At 47.6% G+C, this 17,055-nt stretch overlaps 1 pseudogene; it reads right to left on the reverse strand.

Annotated features, from left to right (window-relative positions):
- Positions 1-5,325: 5,325 nt before the first annotated feature.
- LOC136509498 (glycine dehydrogenase (decarboxylating), mitochondrial-like) lies at positions 5,326-11,674 on the reverse strand (annotated as a pseudogene).
- Positions 11,675-17,055: the final 5,381 nt, after the last annotated feature.

Consider the following 17,055-nt stretch of genomic DNA (forward strand, 5'->3'; position numbering starts at 1 on the left):
TTCTTGGCACTCACAAACGTGTTTCTCAGCTGTTGAAATGAGCAAAAGTGTCTCCACACACGAGTGGAGCTTCTATTTATAAGGCAGCCTGAAAAACGAACCGTTATGAGCTTCTGCGGGATGACCGGACGCTCCGATCGTTTTGACCGGACGCTCCGGTCAGTTCAACCTGCGCAACAGTTTTCAAGTGATGACCGGATGCTGTTAGGGTCCGGTCAGTACTGACTGGACACGTCCGGTCGCTCTTGGATGCTTACTGTAATCGACCGGACGCTGGATACTCAGGGTCCGGTCACCACTGACCGGACGCGTCCGGTCACACTTTCTCAAGTCTAGACCCTTACTAGAGTCAACCAGACGCTGGCCCTCAGCGTCCGGTCACATTGACCTTCCAGCGTCTGGTCACACCAGACTTGTTCTCCTCGGTCAAATGAACTGACTGGACCCTGTGGCCAGCGTCCGGTCGCACCAGAGCCAGCATCCGGTCAGTATTTGACCCTCCATTCACTTCCAACTCTCGATCATATGTGAATGAAGTTTGCTCCAAAGGATCTTAGGCATTCATAGAAGCTACCTAGAGCTAGTTTTAACAAGTGTGCACCACACCTAACTCACTAGACTCAACTCGGTCAAGCTACCCGTTCATACCCCCCTTAATAGTATGGCCAAAGGAAAAACAAAGTCCTAAACTATTCTAAGTGTCTCTCCAACTCCAATCGACACTTAGAACTAGTCATCCTTAACCTTATCGTCAATCCTTTGAAAACCGAAATGATTTCCATCGTAGGGGCATGACAACCTCGATTGCCCAATCGATCTCCATTACCATGACCTAACTTTATTTGCCTCTGCAAAACACACGTTAGCCATAGTAATCTTGTATTGTCATTAATCACCGAAATCCAACTAGGGGCCTAGATGCTTTCACCTCTAAAGATGGTATTTCGAGCCTTTGCATTCCACTTCTCATAATTTACCTCATCGCCTTGTAAGTTAGTAGCATCCCGAGGTTTTGGGAAGCCTTGTGTGGCGGCTCTAAGTATACCAACATCTAGAGCCTCAAGATACGCCTCCATGCGAATTTTCCAATAAGGAAAGTCATCTCCCTCAAAGATAGGAGGAGGTCCATCCCCGTGAGACATCTTGCTCTGGGCGATTAAGCCTACAAACGTGAGCATGAGGCTCTGATACCAATTGAAAGGATTAAGATGCCCAAAAGGGAAGGGTGAATTGGGCTAATTCTAAATTTCTTTCAATAATTAATTCCTATGGTTAGCCCAATTAACCCCTTGTACCAAAAAAGTGTTTCGAATTGTTCTACCGCACAAAAGACTTGCAACCTAAGTTCCAATCCTACTCTAGCATGGCAATTCTAAGAATGTAAAGACATGAATTGAATTGCACAAAGTAAATGCTCAAAGTAAATGCTCAAAGTAAATAGAGAGGAAAGAACACGGCGATGTTTTGCCGAGGTATCGGAGAGTCACCACTCCCCACTAGTCCTCGTTGGAGCACCCGCACAAGGGTGTAGCTCCCCCTTGATCTGCGCAAGGATCAAGTGCTCTCTACGGGTTGATTCTTTGATACTCCATCGCGGTGAATCACCCACAACTGCTCACAACTTGAGTTGGGTCACCCACAAGCTCCGCCGGGTGATCACCGAACTCCCAATCACCACCAAGCCGTCTAGGTGATGGTGATCACCAAGAGTAACAAGCACGAACTCTCACTTGACCACAACAAGCCTAATGAGAAGGTGGATGCACACTTTGCTACTCTTGATCTTCACTAATGAGGGCTCTCTTTGGGATTCTCAAATCTCAATCACCTCACTAGGACCTTGCTCTTCTTGGCACTCTCTAAGGTGTTTCTCAGCTATTGGAATGAGCAAAAGTACCCCCACACACGAGTGGAGGTGGTATTTATAACGTGGGCTAAAAACGAACCGTTATGTGCCTCTGCGAGGTGACCAGACGCTCTGGTCATGTTGATCGGACGCTCTGGTCAGTATACCCTAAACTCCAGAGTTTACAGTGTGACCGGACGCTGCCAGCCTCCAGTCAGCACTGACCGAACGCGTCCAGTCATGATTTTCCCTCTCTGGAGCCTTACTAGAAACGACCGGACGCTGACTCTCAGCGTCCGGTCACTTGACCTTCCAGCGTCCGGTCACACCGAACGATTTCACCTCAGTCAAATGAACTGACCGGACTCTGCGCCAGCGTCCGGTCACACCGAAGCCAATGTCCGGTCAGTATTTGACCCTCCATTCACTTTCAACTCTCGATCATACATGAATGAAGTTGCTCCATTGGATCTTGGGCATATGTAGGAGCTACCTAGCGCTAGTTTTCACAAGTGTGCACCACACCTAACTCACTAGACTCACCTAGGTCAAGCTACCCGTCCATACCCCCCTTAATAGTATGGCCAAAGGAAAAACAAAGTCCTAAACTACTCTAAGTGTCTCTTCAACTCTAATCGACACTTAGAACTAGTCCATCCTTAACCTTGTCGTCTATCCTTTGAAAACCGAAACGATTTCCATCGTAGGGGCATGACCACCTTGATTGCCCAATCGATCTCCATTACCATGACCTAACTTAATTGCCTCTGCAAAACACACTTTAGTCATAGTAAACTTGTATTGTCATTAATCACCGAAACCCAACTAGGGGCCTAGATGCTTTCACCTTCGCTCTAAAGTTGGTTCTCGTCTCTTTTGGAGTTGTTTTCATTTTTTGTTTGTTTTATTGGTAATCCTCCTTATAGGTGGTCCATCCGGACCCCACCCTTGCGCGCACCGCCCCACCCGCGTTGGCCGCTAGCTCTGCACGTTGCGCTCCCCTGCTCATGGGACGGACCCTGCCCTTGTCTACGTCGCGTGGCCTTGCTTGGACTCACGCCTCCCGTCGCGGCCGCACTCCATCCACCTGCCGAGGTCCGTGTTACCGACAAGCTCCACACCAGCGACCTTTGCGTCACTCCATGGCATCGAGCTCCATGCCGACGTCGAGCTTCGCGTCGACGGGCCTCCATTTTCGTCCAAGCAGCAAATAGATGTTGCGTTTAAAAGCGCATGTTGCAAGTGTCTCTTTCAGAGGTTTCAGAGGTTTGCAAGTGTTTCATGTGGATATTGCACATGTTACAATGGTTGTACATGTACGTTGCAAGCTTTTGTTCCTAATGTTTTATCTGTTTTTAGACATATGTTTGCAAGTATGTTTATCTGGATATTACATATGTTTCATACATATGTTACAAGTGTTTTATCTGGATGTTGCGTATGTTTGGCAATAGTTTCCAAGTGTTTTTTCAGATGTTTTTGCAAGTGTTTCAGATGCATGTTTCAAGTGTCGCATCTGTCTTCAGACGTATGTTGCAAGTGTTGCATCTGGATGTTTTAAAAGAAAGATCGGGTGTTGCACATGTTGCAATGTGACCCACCTACCGTGACCCCTGCTGCTGCTGGGGCACCGCCGTGGGTACGCCTCCGTGGCACACATCCGCAGCTGGGGTGAGGCAGGCGCGGTGGGCGAACTCCTGTCTGTTGCGGCGCTGTGGGGTTACGGGCGCGCTCCTATCTGTTGCGGCGTTGCGAGGTTACGAGGCACGCTTCTGTTATGGGGACGGGACAGGGTGCGCTTCTGGGATGGGATGGGACGGGGACACGATTGATGCACTCGAACGGGAGCAGCGCCTAGACGCCTCATGCGGCCGGACGTTTGAGCGCTAGCCCTTCCGTTGTGTTTATTAATGATTTGTGCTTGTGTATGTTTATTGTTTTTGCGAGATGTCAATGAAGATATTGCTACTCCTGGTTCTAATCCCAGGGAAGAGGATCAGGATATGTTGAGGTTTGGGTGTCGCTCTTATTTCTGATTAGGTGACTTATGGCTGGCGTTGTTTAACTGGATTTAGTTTTTTTTTAGATAATGAAAAATTTCCGACTTCAGTCTTCTTACAAGAATAAGCATCAGTCAAACTTATTACAGTAGCACACCCATAATTAAAATAGGTTCAGAACTAAAGTTCAAGACGGTAAATGAAGGACCATCCATGCGATGTCCATGGCTCTCGGCTCTAGTAGCTTGCAAGCGTCAAGAATCTATCCCTGCCGTCATCCGAGCGCTGCAATAGAGCTCAAAATCGTAACCAGAGTGTCCCTTGAAAAAAAACCTGTAAAAAAGTTTTTGTGTGACCTTTAACAAAAACCACATCGTCCCCTGTGATCCATATTGCCCAGCAAAACACCACGATGATTATGTTTGGAACCTCCTAGTTTTAGTTAGTCAAATCACACCCCTATGTGGATTATTTAACGCTGATTTTACGACGCACGACGGTTTTAGCCTACATGATGCCATGTTACATGGTGTCACGTTAACCGTGAGAGGTAAATTTGATTATGTTAATAGTTAAAGGGGCAAATAGACTTTCAAGGATAAGTTGTACAAATATTTTTTTAAACAATATTTTTCTAGAAAAAATATGAATTAAAATTCTAAAATCTTGTTTAATCACACAAAAATTATTTTAGCTTGGAGAAATATTAAACCAATTTCATATTCTTTGTAAAATCATAATCTACCTTATGGTGCCTAGCCCAAAAAAAAATATACATATGCGCTTTTCAAATCTCCATTATTATATTATGGTGCTTCTAATAGTACAAATTCTTGAAATTGATAAAATATCTAAAACCTAGGTGCTAACAATATTGTTCGCAATTGAACACATGATACTTGGTTACATAGGATTACCTAGGCACCTGCTGGTTCGATTTGGCACCCACACCCAACCCTCGTTCATCTCGGGCTCCGAGTCAAGAGCCAAGGGTGCAACTTGACACCCCCACACCAGTACACCACGAAGGCGGTAGCAAAAAAAAAAAAAAAACAAAGAAAATATTCATAGAAGATTCAAGTAAATCTCTAATGTTCAAGGTAAAACGGTGTTTCTAAGATTAAACCAGAATTAGGATAATTGTATATTTTTTCTAAAAACCATTTAATAATCTTTTAAAAACGTATTTTTTATATAATTCTTATGGTAAAGTCTATTTGGCCCATAAAGATGTAGTCCAAATTATCCTCCTCACGACTGGTGTGGTGCCACATAGACTAAAATCGTTGTGAACCCACAGTTAAAACTAATTTGTCCATAGGGTGTATAGAATAATATGATTTTATACTTTGAGGGGGCGAAATTGGACGGTGTGGGTAGCTGAGAGAGGTAAAATAGATTTTTTTTCCCACCATTTTATATGCACAATAAATTGGGCATCAATCAGTTTGAGGCCCAATATGGCAATATGAAGTCTAATTTGAGTCCAAACTGAATCCAATTTATTGGCACTCAGGCATATTTCCAACAATCTCCATTTCTCCCAGTTTTGATTTGAACATATCAAGACATATTTCCGTGTCAACTACTTGACTGTTCGGAAAAGAGCAGCTATTCTAGTCTAGTAAATAAAAAGCGATCTTTAATTTACATGGGAATGGAGAAGCAATGAAGTGCAGAATTACAAGGTGGCAGCTTTCTGGGGGATCAGGAGCAGCCATGAGCAAGTATATACATTGCAGAAAGGACGAGGAGCAAGATGATACTTCCCTCCGACAGGAAGCATGCATTACAGTTTCTTGAGGCTGTTTTGCACACTGCGATCGTGCATGGTTTTACGACGAGATTACGCAGTTGCAGCTGCGGCTTCCTCGGCCACCTGGGACGCCTGCTGCAGCGTGCAGATGAGGTTGCGGTCCCCGTAGACGTTGTCCACACGACCTGGCAAGAGCGCAACAGGGGAAGCAGAGATTAGATTAGCCTCGCTCGAAGTGTTAAGAGACGAGAAGGCTCGCCCTGGAGACGACGGTTGAGCTATTCGTACCTGTTGTTGGCCAGAACTTGGCGCCCCGGAGCCATGCCGCGGGGAACGCAGCGTACTCCCTGGAATACGGCTTGCTCCATGTGTCACCCATCAAGAGTTGCGGTGGGTGAGGAGCGCCCTGCACAAACAAAGCAAAAACACCTGTGAACCTCTCTCTGTAAACATGCAATGCAAGAGGTGTCCTGGCTGTGTGCAAAACCATCTCCTGTGTGGAAGACTTAGCATGACACATACTCTTTACAGTCAGTGATGACTTCTTTCTTTAAAGTTATTCAGACCCAGTAGGCAAGGAATATGATTCAGAAGGACCTAGAAACCACTGACTATGTGGAGAGAGATACGGCTTCGGCTTGATATGGAACAATTGCTACCTAACTGACAACACCATTTGGCACTAATGGATATTACCTTCAGGACATTGTTGAGCACATCTGCTTTGCCATTTTCTATCTCTGCAATCTCTTCCCTGATGGAGATAAGAGCATCACAGAACCTGTCCAGCTCGGCCTGCCAAGACAAAATGTTATGATATCATAAGCTAATGTGAAATCAACTAACTGATATAATGGGAAGCAAAAGATTGCCAAAAGCTACATATGCTTACCTTGCTCTCACTTTCAGTTGGTTCAATCATAAGTGTGCCAGGAACAGGCCATGACATAGTTGGTGAGTGAAATCCGTAGTCCATCAGGCGCTTTGCCACGTCCTCTGGCTCTATACCAGCAGTCGTCTGACAAAGTTCCAGGAGCCAATTAGAGACTGCAATGCATCGATGCATGGTTCAATTGCTAATATGATTCATATATAAGTACCTTAAATCCTCTTAAATCAATGATGAATTCATGGGCAACAGTTCCGTTGACTCCACGGAACAGAACTGGGTAGTGTTTCTGCAAAAAGATCATTACCAAGTAAATTTTAGAAACTAATTTGATGAATATAACAAATGTCACTAAGGTATGCTATCATGAATGAAAAAGTACCTCCAGACGTTTTGCCATGTAGTTTGCATTCAAGATCGCGATCTTTGAAGCATCAGTGAGTCCCTGTGAACCCATCATGGCTATATATGCATAGGAAATTGGCAGAATCAAGGCAGATCCCCATGGAGCACCAGAAATGGTACCGAGAGGGTCGGTTTTGTCAGGGAGAGGAAAGCCACCAGTGGGAATCTGATAATAACTGGATTAATCAGATGATGTGGTTGTATTTTCTTTTGGATGAAATAATGGAAGCATGCAGAAATTATGAACAAATTTTCTGGTTTAGTGCTCTGCATTTATAGAACGGGTTGATTTGTTAACACATGACCACTAAATAGTGCAGTAGTATCACCTGCAATGCTTTCAACATGAAAGAAAATGATGCAGACACTTTCTTGCTTCACTAGTTTAGGACAGGACATGAAAATAAGTCCTTAGGTTGCAGAATACGATAGGACAACAAGGGTTCTAGTTTCGAAAGAATAGTGTAAGATTTGTCATAGCATAGAGAAACACATGCAGAATCTATCTTAATCTTCAATCTGAACATCTTAGGAAACTGTTCTTGGAAGTTAAACATGGTTATAATAATCTGTTTTGTGTTGTATGAACATGGAACTTTACAAGCTCGTAAAATTAGAGTGCAAGGTCGTGACACTTTCTATAATACTAAACTTGTGTCACAAATCAAGTTATCCGTTGAATAATGGGCAGTACTAATATGCCTCAAATCTGAATATACGCCTCAGGTCGGAATATGAACTTTTACAGATTGACAAACGAGAAGATAAAGAATTAAGGGAACTTACCACTGGGTGAGATGGTAAAAACGGTGCCAAATGCTTCTTAACCCCAATAGGACCCATGCCGGGACCACCTCCACCATGTGGAATGCAAAATGTCTTGTGAAGGTTAAGGTGACAAACATCAGCTCCAATAAAACCAGGGCTTGTTAACCCAACCTGTAAAAAGAAAACTTTTGTAAGCTCAAGGAAATTTCTAGTGATCCTATTATTTTGGCAATAGCTATCCAATAAGGGGCATTTAAGTCCTGTACTAGGTTCAGGTGAACTAGGAGAAAATACTTTTCTTATAGAACAAAAAGTAGTTAGGAACATACAGTTTGATAGATTATACACGAAATTTAATATTTTCAAGAGAACCACAGAATTACTTATCTTGCTAATGCTAAGTACTGAACTCTAATAGATTTGTCTCGTAAGTTCACCACACAAGTATTTTCTTTTCAAAAATAAGAAGAATCAACTTCATCGCATGTTGGAATGCCATCTACACATAGCAATATAAATGTGTCCCATAATTTTTAGAATAATAATTTCTTGAAGAGAGTGCTTGCATAATGAACAAAGTACAGAAGATGGAATAGCAAACTGTGAAAAAATAACCTGAGCATTCATGTTAGCCCCGTCCATGTAGACCTGTCCGCCATTTTCATGAATGATCCTGCAGATCTCATCAATGCCTTCTTCATAGACTCCGTGGGTTGAAGGGTAGGTTACCTGAAAATAAGTTAATATTGTAACACACTGTTATTCTCGACACATAGTGATAATCTTTCAGTATATTAATAGAGATGAAAGAGTAAATGTCCAATGTAAATCCTCATATTTTTTGAACGTGGTGGCAGGAGCTCTGCCTTTCAATTAAGTAAGGGGGAAGTAAATCCTCATATTAAAAGGGCATAACAAGAGCAAGAGTACCATCAGAGCAGCCAAGTTGTCCTTGTTTGCTTCTGCAGCTTTCCTCAATTCCTCGATGTTTATGTTACCCTTGGAATCAGTTCCAACAGCAACAATCTTCATTCCAACCATAGCAGCACTTGCAGGATTTGTGCCGTGTGCTGATACAGGAATGATGCAGACATCGCGGTGGTGGTCTCCGCTTGACTGCATTTTATCAGCATAATTCTGTAACAAAGATTACCAGAAAAGCAAGAGAGGAAAAGGCTAGGCCACATAGATCATGACATACGTTGTGGTATGCACGGATAACCATCAATCCAGCATACTCTCCTGCAGCACCAGCATTTGGTTGCAAAGAGAAAGAATCAAAACCTGTGATCGTGCATAACAGGTTGCCCAAGTCATCAAACATTTCCTATGACAGAAAACAAGTTATTTCAGATGTTTGGAAATTCATGCTGCGAATACTTTGCCATAAGGATAGAAACTGAATCATGGTCCTTACATGGTACCCTGCAGCCTGATCAGTGGGGGCAAACGGGTGCAGGTTTGCGAAGTTGGGATATGTAACAGGCATCATCTCAACAGTAGCGTTTAGCTTCATTGTGCAAGAACCAAGAGGGATCATACTGTGGCACAGTGAGAGATCCTTGGACTGCAACTTATGCAGGTAACGAAGAAGCTCATGCTCTGTGTGGTACCTGCAAGTCCACAGCAGCATGGCAAATCAGAAACATTCCGACAAATTAGTGGACCAGACTGGGCTTCAGATTTCAGAGGCACGTACATGTTGAAGATTGGATGCGTTAGGTAGGGGCTCTCGCGAGCAAGGCTGCTAGGAATTGAGCTTGAGACCTCTGGTGACAGGGATTCAGCTGTGAAGCTGGCCTGAAAGTGTTTGCAATGGCACACCATTTAATTTAATATTTGGGTCTAATTTCACATCGTCATTTAATAACACACGCACATTAAGCCTGTTCGTTTGGCTGTGGCTTGTCGTAAACGATCGTAAATTTCTAGCCGGAACAGTATTTTTCTCTCACACAAATCAGCCAGCAGTACTTCTTCACGAACCAGCAACGATACGAACCAGCCAACCGAACAGGCTGATTATACTTTGCAGTGATTGAATGAGTACTTACTGATTTTCCATTGTTGAACACCTTGAACAGCTTGTCAACATCCTCCAGGGTGGAGGTCTCATCAAATGCTACGGTTATCTATAGGAATGCATCACAATTAGGAGTTAATAAATGCTCAGCTCTGAAAATCATCGCGACGAGCTGGAATGAAATAGTGACATATATAGTGATCGATCAAATAAAATCGCACCGTGTTGGCGTCGACAACCCGGAGGTTCATCTCGTTTTTGACAGCTTCCTTGGCAATTGCACGTGCATCAGAGCACGTGACCTTGACCGTGTCGAAGAAGGGCAGGTCCTGCACGGTCACTGTCCCGAGCTTCTTGAGGCCGTGGGCGAAGGTGCCAGCCAGGCCATGAACCCGGTCAGCGATCGCCTTCAGCCCCGCTGGACCATGGTAGACAGCGTACATGGCAGCCATGTTGGCGAGCAAGGCCTGCCAACCACAAGCGTCCTTGTCACTAACTACTACTCTATCACTAACACACTAGTGTACGATCGATCGGGTCACTGTCAGGCAATTTGGTGAGCGGGGTGGGTGGAGTGCGCTGCGCCGAGAGGTACCTGTGCAGTGCAGATGTTGCTGGTGGCCTTGTCCCGGCGGATGTGCTGCTCCCGGGTCTGCATCGCCATGCGGAGCGCGGGCTTGCCGGTGGAATCGACGCTCACTCCGATGATACGGCCGGGCATGAGTCTCTTGTACTCCTGCGACGTGGCGAGGAACGCGGCGTGCGGGCCGCCGTAGCCCATGGGCACGCCGAAGCGCTGCGCGGAGCCGACGGCGATGTCTGCGCCGATCTCGCCTGGCGGGCGCAGCGTGGTGAGCGCGAGCAGGTCGGTGGCCATGACGACCTTGACGCCGTGGGCGTGCGCGTCCTTGACGAACTGGGCGTAGTCGAGCACCTCGCCCTCGGTGCCCGGGTACTGCACGAGCACGCCGCAGACGTCGCCGCCGCCGTAGTCGAAGTCCTTGGCGTCGGCGACGACGACGCGGATGTCGAAAGCCGTCGGCGCGCGTCCGGCACACGTCGATGGTCTGCGGGTGGCAGTTGGAGGCGATGAGGAAAGTCTTCTTCTTTCCCCTAAGGATGCCGCTGCACATGGCCATGGCCTCGGCGGCGGCGGTGGCCTCGTCGAGGAGGGAGGCGTTGGACATGGGCAGGCCGGTCAGGTCGGCGACCATGGTCTGGTAGTTGAGCAGCGACTCGAGGCGGCCCTGCGCGATCTCCGCCTGGTACGGGGTGTACTGGGTGTACCAGGCCGGGTTCTCCATGAGGTTGCGCAGCACCACACCGGGGACGTGCGTGCCGTAGTACCCCATCCCGATGAAGGACTTGTACGCCTTGTTCATGGACGCCAGCCGCTGCATGTGGTCCAGCATCTGCGACTCGGTGAACCCGGCGTCGAACCTCCCGGAGAACCGCATCGGCGGGGCGCGGATGGCGGCCGGCACCGTGGCGTCAATCAGCGCGTCGACGCCGCCGGGGAACCCGCAGACGGACGCCATGGCCGCCTGCTCGGCGGGCGTGGCCGAGTTGTGCCGCCGCGGGAACGTGTCGCTCGGCTGCAGCGCCGACACCGACACCGGCCGCCCCTGCGCGTGCTGATGGGGAGGAGGCCGGGGAGCGCGGCGCTGCTGCTTCTGCTGCTGCTGCCTCCCCGCGGGCGCCGCCGGCGACAGGGTGGAGATGCCGCGGGACGACGACGTGGTGGGCGAGGCCGCGGCCGCCGCGAGCAGGCGCCGCAGCAGCGCGCGGCTGGCGTGGCGGCGTGCGCGCTCCATCTGGTTGGGTGGGGTGGGGAGGCGAGGGGGGAGGGGGCGCGACGCGAGGCGAGGCAGGCGCAGGAATGGGAAGTGGCCCGCCCCGCGGTGGGAGAGGACTCGGCTTCCGCTCCTGCCGAGAAGAGCGGGCGGCGGCTGGGGTGCTGCCTGCCTGGCTTGGCTAGTAATGCATGCAGGAGAGCAGAGCAGCTGTCCGCCAAGCTGCTGCTAGTATAGTGGAGGTGGAGTCAGCACGCACGCGTGACGCTGACGCAACTGATCGGCAACGGGAGGCGGAGCGCGCGGATGGCGTTTGGATGGACGTGGAGCGTGGCAGGTAGCGGAGGCCCAGCCACAGAAATCGGCAATCGGGGGTTGGCACGGGCGCCCATCCGCTCCGGCGGCTGCAGAAGATTTTCGCCGAGCGCCTTGGCGGTCTCTGAGGCGGTGTTCAGATACATAGAATGTACCGGGCTGTTCGGATACTAATAAAAAAAATAAATTATAAAATTCATCGATAAACCTACGAGACGAATTTATTAAGTCTAATTAATTCGTCATCAGCATATGTGTTAATGTAGCATTTTATTGTCAAATCACGGACTAATTAGACTTAAAAGATTCGTCTCGTAAAGTAGTCGCTAATTTATGTAATTAATTATTTTTTAAATCTATATTTAATACTCTATACATGTGTCTAAATATTTGATGTGACAAGCTGTAAAGTTTTGAACGGAGGAACTAAACGAGAGGGCTAATTTTTGCGGCGCCCACTGCCTCGTCGCTGATGGCCGGGCACGGTGCCTGTCGAAGTCGGCAAACCCGTGCTGGCGACCGCGCCGGGACGGGGATCTGGGGGCCGGATTCTAGCCCCCGGCGAAGCACGTTGGGTGGCGCCTGGCGGCGGGTGGACGGATGCGGTGACGGGCGCGCGGATTGGGTATGCTGCGTCAGTCGGTCAGTGGTTCCGGTGGGGACAGGATTTTTGTTGGGATCCATCACCTACCGCCAAAGAATCTCTGGGAACCAGTGGGGGTCGTTGGAGGAGCGGACCGGTGTCCTTGTTCCACCAACCCCGTAGAGCAATCTCCTATGTTCACCTCGTTCCACCAATTTCAGCTGGGCCACGTTTAGTTTAAAAAAGTTTCTCACAAAGTGATATAGTAGCCATCACATCAAATCTTGCGATACGTGCATGGAACATTAAATGCAGACGAAAAAAATTAATTGCACAATTTGGTTGGAAATCACGAGACGAACGTTTTGAGCCTAATTAGTCCATAATTGAACACTAATTATCAAATAAAAACGAAAGTGCTACGGTAACCAAATTCTTAAAAAAAGGTAGGTTCACAGGAACAAAAATCAAATCTGGGTCTACCTCCGTCTTTGCCATTTTAGATCCACGGGTGCTAATAGTTACCATCACTATTCCTAATTATATGGTGTTTTGATTTTTCTAGATACAGAAATTTTAGATATACACTTAGATATACACTATGTCTAAATGCATAGTTAAAGCAATATATAGAAAAGCCAAAACTTCTTATAATTTGGAACTGAAATGAGTAACAGTTAAAATTAGCAAATCAGAATTCAAACAAGGCTTCTAACAATTAGCCCATTAGTTAGTGGAGGGGTGATAATAGTTCATATATGTCTGTGGTGACTTCGTTAATCTCGAGGAATTACCGTCTTAGTCTTCGAAAATGCTCACTGGGCATACGGTTTGCATGCATGTGTTTATAGGGGTAAGTGTACGTGTGTTGTAAGTGTCTCCGTTGTACCGTGTAATCACAAAAAAACTAAGGTCCCATTTAAGATCCACTAAATTAATTATTAGTCGTATTAACTAGAAAACAATCAACTAATAGCTAGTTGTTAGCTAGGTGCCAGGTAAGACATTAGCTGTGACTATTAGCTGAGGATCCAATATAACCTTGGACAATTTTAGCATCTACTTATATTAGTTACACTACGACTCAATACCCTAATTATCCAACCACCTAGGAGGTGCATCCAAACGGACCCCAGCTATCCAACCACCTAGTTCGTAGCTATTAGCTGCTAACTATTAGTTATTAGTTAACTATTTGTGAAGCTTCTTAAGGATGCTAAAAAACACTAGTTCCAGTTTCTAATCTTCATATAGAGTTAGAAACAAACTATCCGACACTCACTAATTACACATGCCATATTTCTTTGCACCAATTTAGGCCTTCGGCCCTTGAACTATCTCATCCTTAGTGCCGACTCCTTTCAATATAGCCGCCAAGGGCTCTTCAGTCTTCACCAATGAGGTGACCACTGGGATGGATTGAACTGGTGATCCTCCATCGGTCAACACCGTTTTTCTATCCACAACGCTTTCGTCGCAGTTCCTCTCAGCACCCAAAGGGCCTTCACACAAGGCCGACATTGGTTGCTTTATTCTCCCATCGCACTGCCACCAAATATTGGGCTTGCTCAACCAACCATGAACCACTAGTTGCCAGCCCAGGCCTGGGCCACGTTTAGTTCACCAGACTTGGCGCCGCCTGATTCCCTGTAGCAACACTAGTGCCGTTTTGTTTTAATTTGTTAATAATTGTCCGATCGTTAATTAATTAGGCTTAAAATGTTCGTCTCGTAAAGTACAACCAAACTGTGCGATTAGTTTTTGATTTCGTCAACATTTAGTACTACATACATATACCGCAAGTTTAATGTGACGGAGAATCTTCTTTTTGCATAGTGTAAAAGTTTAGAATCGGAGGGAACTAAACACCCCCTGGTCATCGCCTCTATCGCCCCAGCTAGCTAGCCTCGACTAGGGGCTACCCTGTGTCTAGGTCGGTCACAGCCACCCAGTCCACTACTAGGCAAGCCTTTGCCAACCAAGGACCATTAGCGATCTTTAGCAATAGGGATCATAGTGATTCGTAAGGGTTCTCTTAAATATCTAGAAAGTTAAATTTGCCCTTAAGAGCATGTGCATCCTCCAAGAGTGCACACATTCCATATATATCTAATGGTGACGTACAATGAGCACATGCCCTTGAGAGCAAAAAACAGTGTTCCTAAAGCCTTTAGCAAGTTGTCTGTATGCAGTATGCTTGTTCATCGGACAACATCAGTTCAGCCAAATGCTAATACGCTATGGGCTCATTTGTATGAAGCCCTGGATAGAAATTGCCTAGTTAAAGAGGTGCCTTGGTGCGCCTATCTATCGTTTGGTTGGAACCCTATTTTGTTGCCTGGCAGAGGCATGTTGTTGAGGCCCAGGCATATGAAATCGGCACCTGGTGGAGCCAGATAGCACCCCTTGTACTGTAATAGAGCTTTAATGGTGTGTCTTTGTAACACCTCTAGTGTTACGAGCTTGCTTAGCACTAGGTTAATGCCTGATAACGAGTAAATAGCGAATGGCTTGTTTATTTGATTAAACATGAAGAGCAATTTTTTTATAAACAAAGATAAAATATAACTTGTATTTAGTACTTAAATAAATTCGAAGTGCAACTGTGGATTTGATGAATAGGTGTCGTTCCATGGTATTTCTGATAGCTCAAAGATCGAATTCCGTTGAGTCGGCAAACTAATGATTTGTGTTTAAAAGTGCTATCTTGGGTGAATTATATAGTGGGACCTACTTAAATAGCGCTTTAATATTTTGTTCCATGAATTAGTATGAAGTATGGACTATGTCATGTTATGTTGTTAGTTGAAGCCTTAGTTGAAGCCGACGAGGTTTAAAGCTTGTAAAAATTAAGACAAAAGTGTTAACAGGTGTTAAGTTCTAACGAGCCCCTCGACAATTGCTAAGTTAGGGACGATATAGACGATGCTACTTTGGCATTTAAAATTTAACAAAAATGATTAAACAATATATCCATGTTTTTGTATAGTTTGATGATTCATGGCGAGTACCTTAGCTTGGTGTAGTTCGTAGGATGGTCTGACGTAGCGGGGTTACCCCAAGAATTGCTCGAAACTCCTTAGAACACGCGAGGAACCATGTTCGGTGTTCTATTCGCGAACCGGTGCGCTGTGCGACGAACTCATCTTGGTCTTTTTTATCCTTTTTCCTAGTCACTCTTTGGTCACTGCCGAGTACTTTCCTAGCTAGCTGGTGGCGTGGACTTTAGGTTAGTGAAGTTGGCCGAACCTTAACCACGCTGTTTGGCAGCCTTGGCATCGCTTTACAAAGCGTGCACAGCACTGGTTTTGGTCGTTTGGCCTTTGGCCGCGGTCACCACGGGTCTCAGCGCGTTCTGCCATGTTTGGCCGCGCTGTGGCCTGGCTACTGGCTGGGCGTCTGGCCGAGCCTATCCACCGTCGCCGCGCTGCCGTCACTGAGCGTCTGATCGCTCTCCTGCCATGCCTTGCCCCGCTGCCCTGCTGGCCAGCCTTGTGGCCATCGTCTGCACGTCGGGCCTGGCATGACCGTAGTCGCCCCCTGTTGTGCGCAAGCTGTTGTTGGCCGTGGCGGTAGCTCTCGCGCACCAGCATAGGTCTACGACCCGGCTGACCGACACTGACTGCCTTATTGTGCGCTGTTGTTGCCTCGCTGCTGCGTTGCTGGGCACGCATGAGCAGTCACGCTGAGCCGTTGTGCCCGTGTCGTGTCGCGTCCCGTCGCGCCGTGCTCAGCCAGCGCCACGCATACCTGCCGCCTTTATGCATGTCACGACACCGCTCGGCTGCTGCACGCTGTGTCGCTGCGCCTATGCTGTGGCCGTCTCGTCGAGCTACCTCCTTGTCGGGTTGTCGATGCCCTTTCCCGCGTGCCTCGCCGTTTTGCTTCAGCCGCCCGCTCTCGGACAAGGCCAGGTGGTCCCGTCGTGTAGCCGCCCATCTCCACCGTCTAGTAGCGTAGCCGCCTTGTCACTCGCACGACCCAGCAAGACAAATCATGCCCTGTGTCGCGCACTGTGCCCTGCCGCGCCCTCGTGCTGCTGTCGGCAGGCGCCGTTCAAATTCACAATGCGTGGTCCATCTCGAGTCGATTCTTCGTGTTAGTAGCTAGGTCATGAAGCTAGCTAAACTGCCCAACCCGCATAGAGAACCTAGAAGTGCGTTGTTGCCGACCAATTTGGCATTTCCGTCGCCAGCCGGTCAGCTCGCCGTCCGAAGTAGGGTGCAATTAGGGGGTAAGGTCCTAATCGTCGGTAGTGGTTCAATTGTTGGCACCGGTAGTTTTGATTTGACCCCCCTCTATCGTGTGCTCACCTCCCTTTGGCCAGGGTCCTCACCGGTGACTGCGGTGACGCGGCCATGTCCCGCTGTCTTGGTCGCTCGCATGTGGCTGGGCCGGCTCGACCAGTCCTTCGCTCCAATCGTCTCCACAGCATGGACCGCGATGAGCCACTGCTGCTTTCCCCCCATCTTTACCTCTCCATTAGCATCCTAGGACGTCGGCGTGCTCGCGCCACCATGGCGGGTGGCTTGGCGGCGCGGACAGAGTGCTAGGACCGTTGTTTTTCTCTCAACCGTCGTCTTGGAGTTCGTCTTGACCCTGCGGCACTCGTCAGCTTGCTCGGGTAGCCGGGCCCCGCTCTGTTGGCCGGCATAGGTGTGCTGTGTCGGCCGGAAC

The sequence above is a fragment of the Miscanthus floridulus genome, chromosome 15, assembly GCF_019320115.1.
Source record: "Miscanthus floridulus cultivar M001 chromosome 15, ASM1932011v1, whole genome shotgun sequence".
Taxonomy (NCBI): domain Eukaryota; kingdom Viridiplantae; phylum Streptophyta; class Magnoliopsida; order Poales; family Poaceae; genus Miscanthus; species Miscanthus floridulus.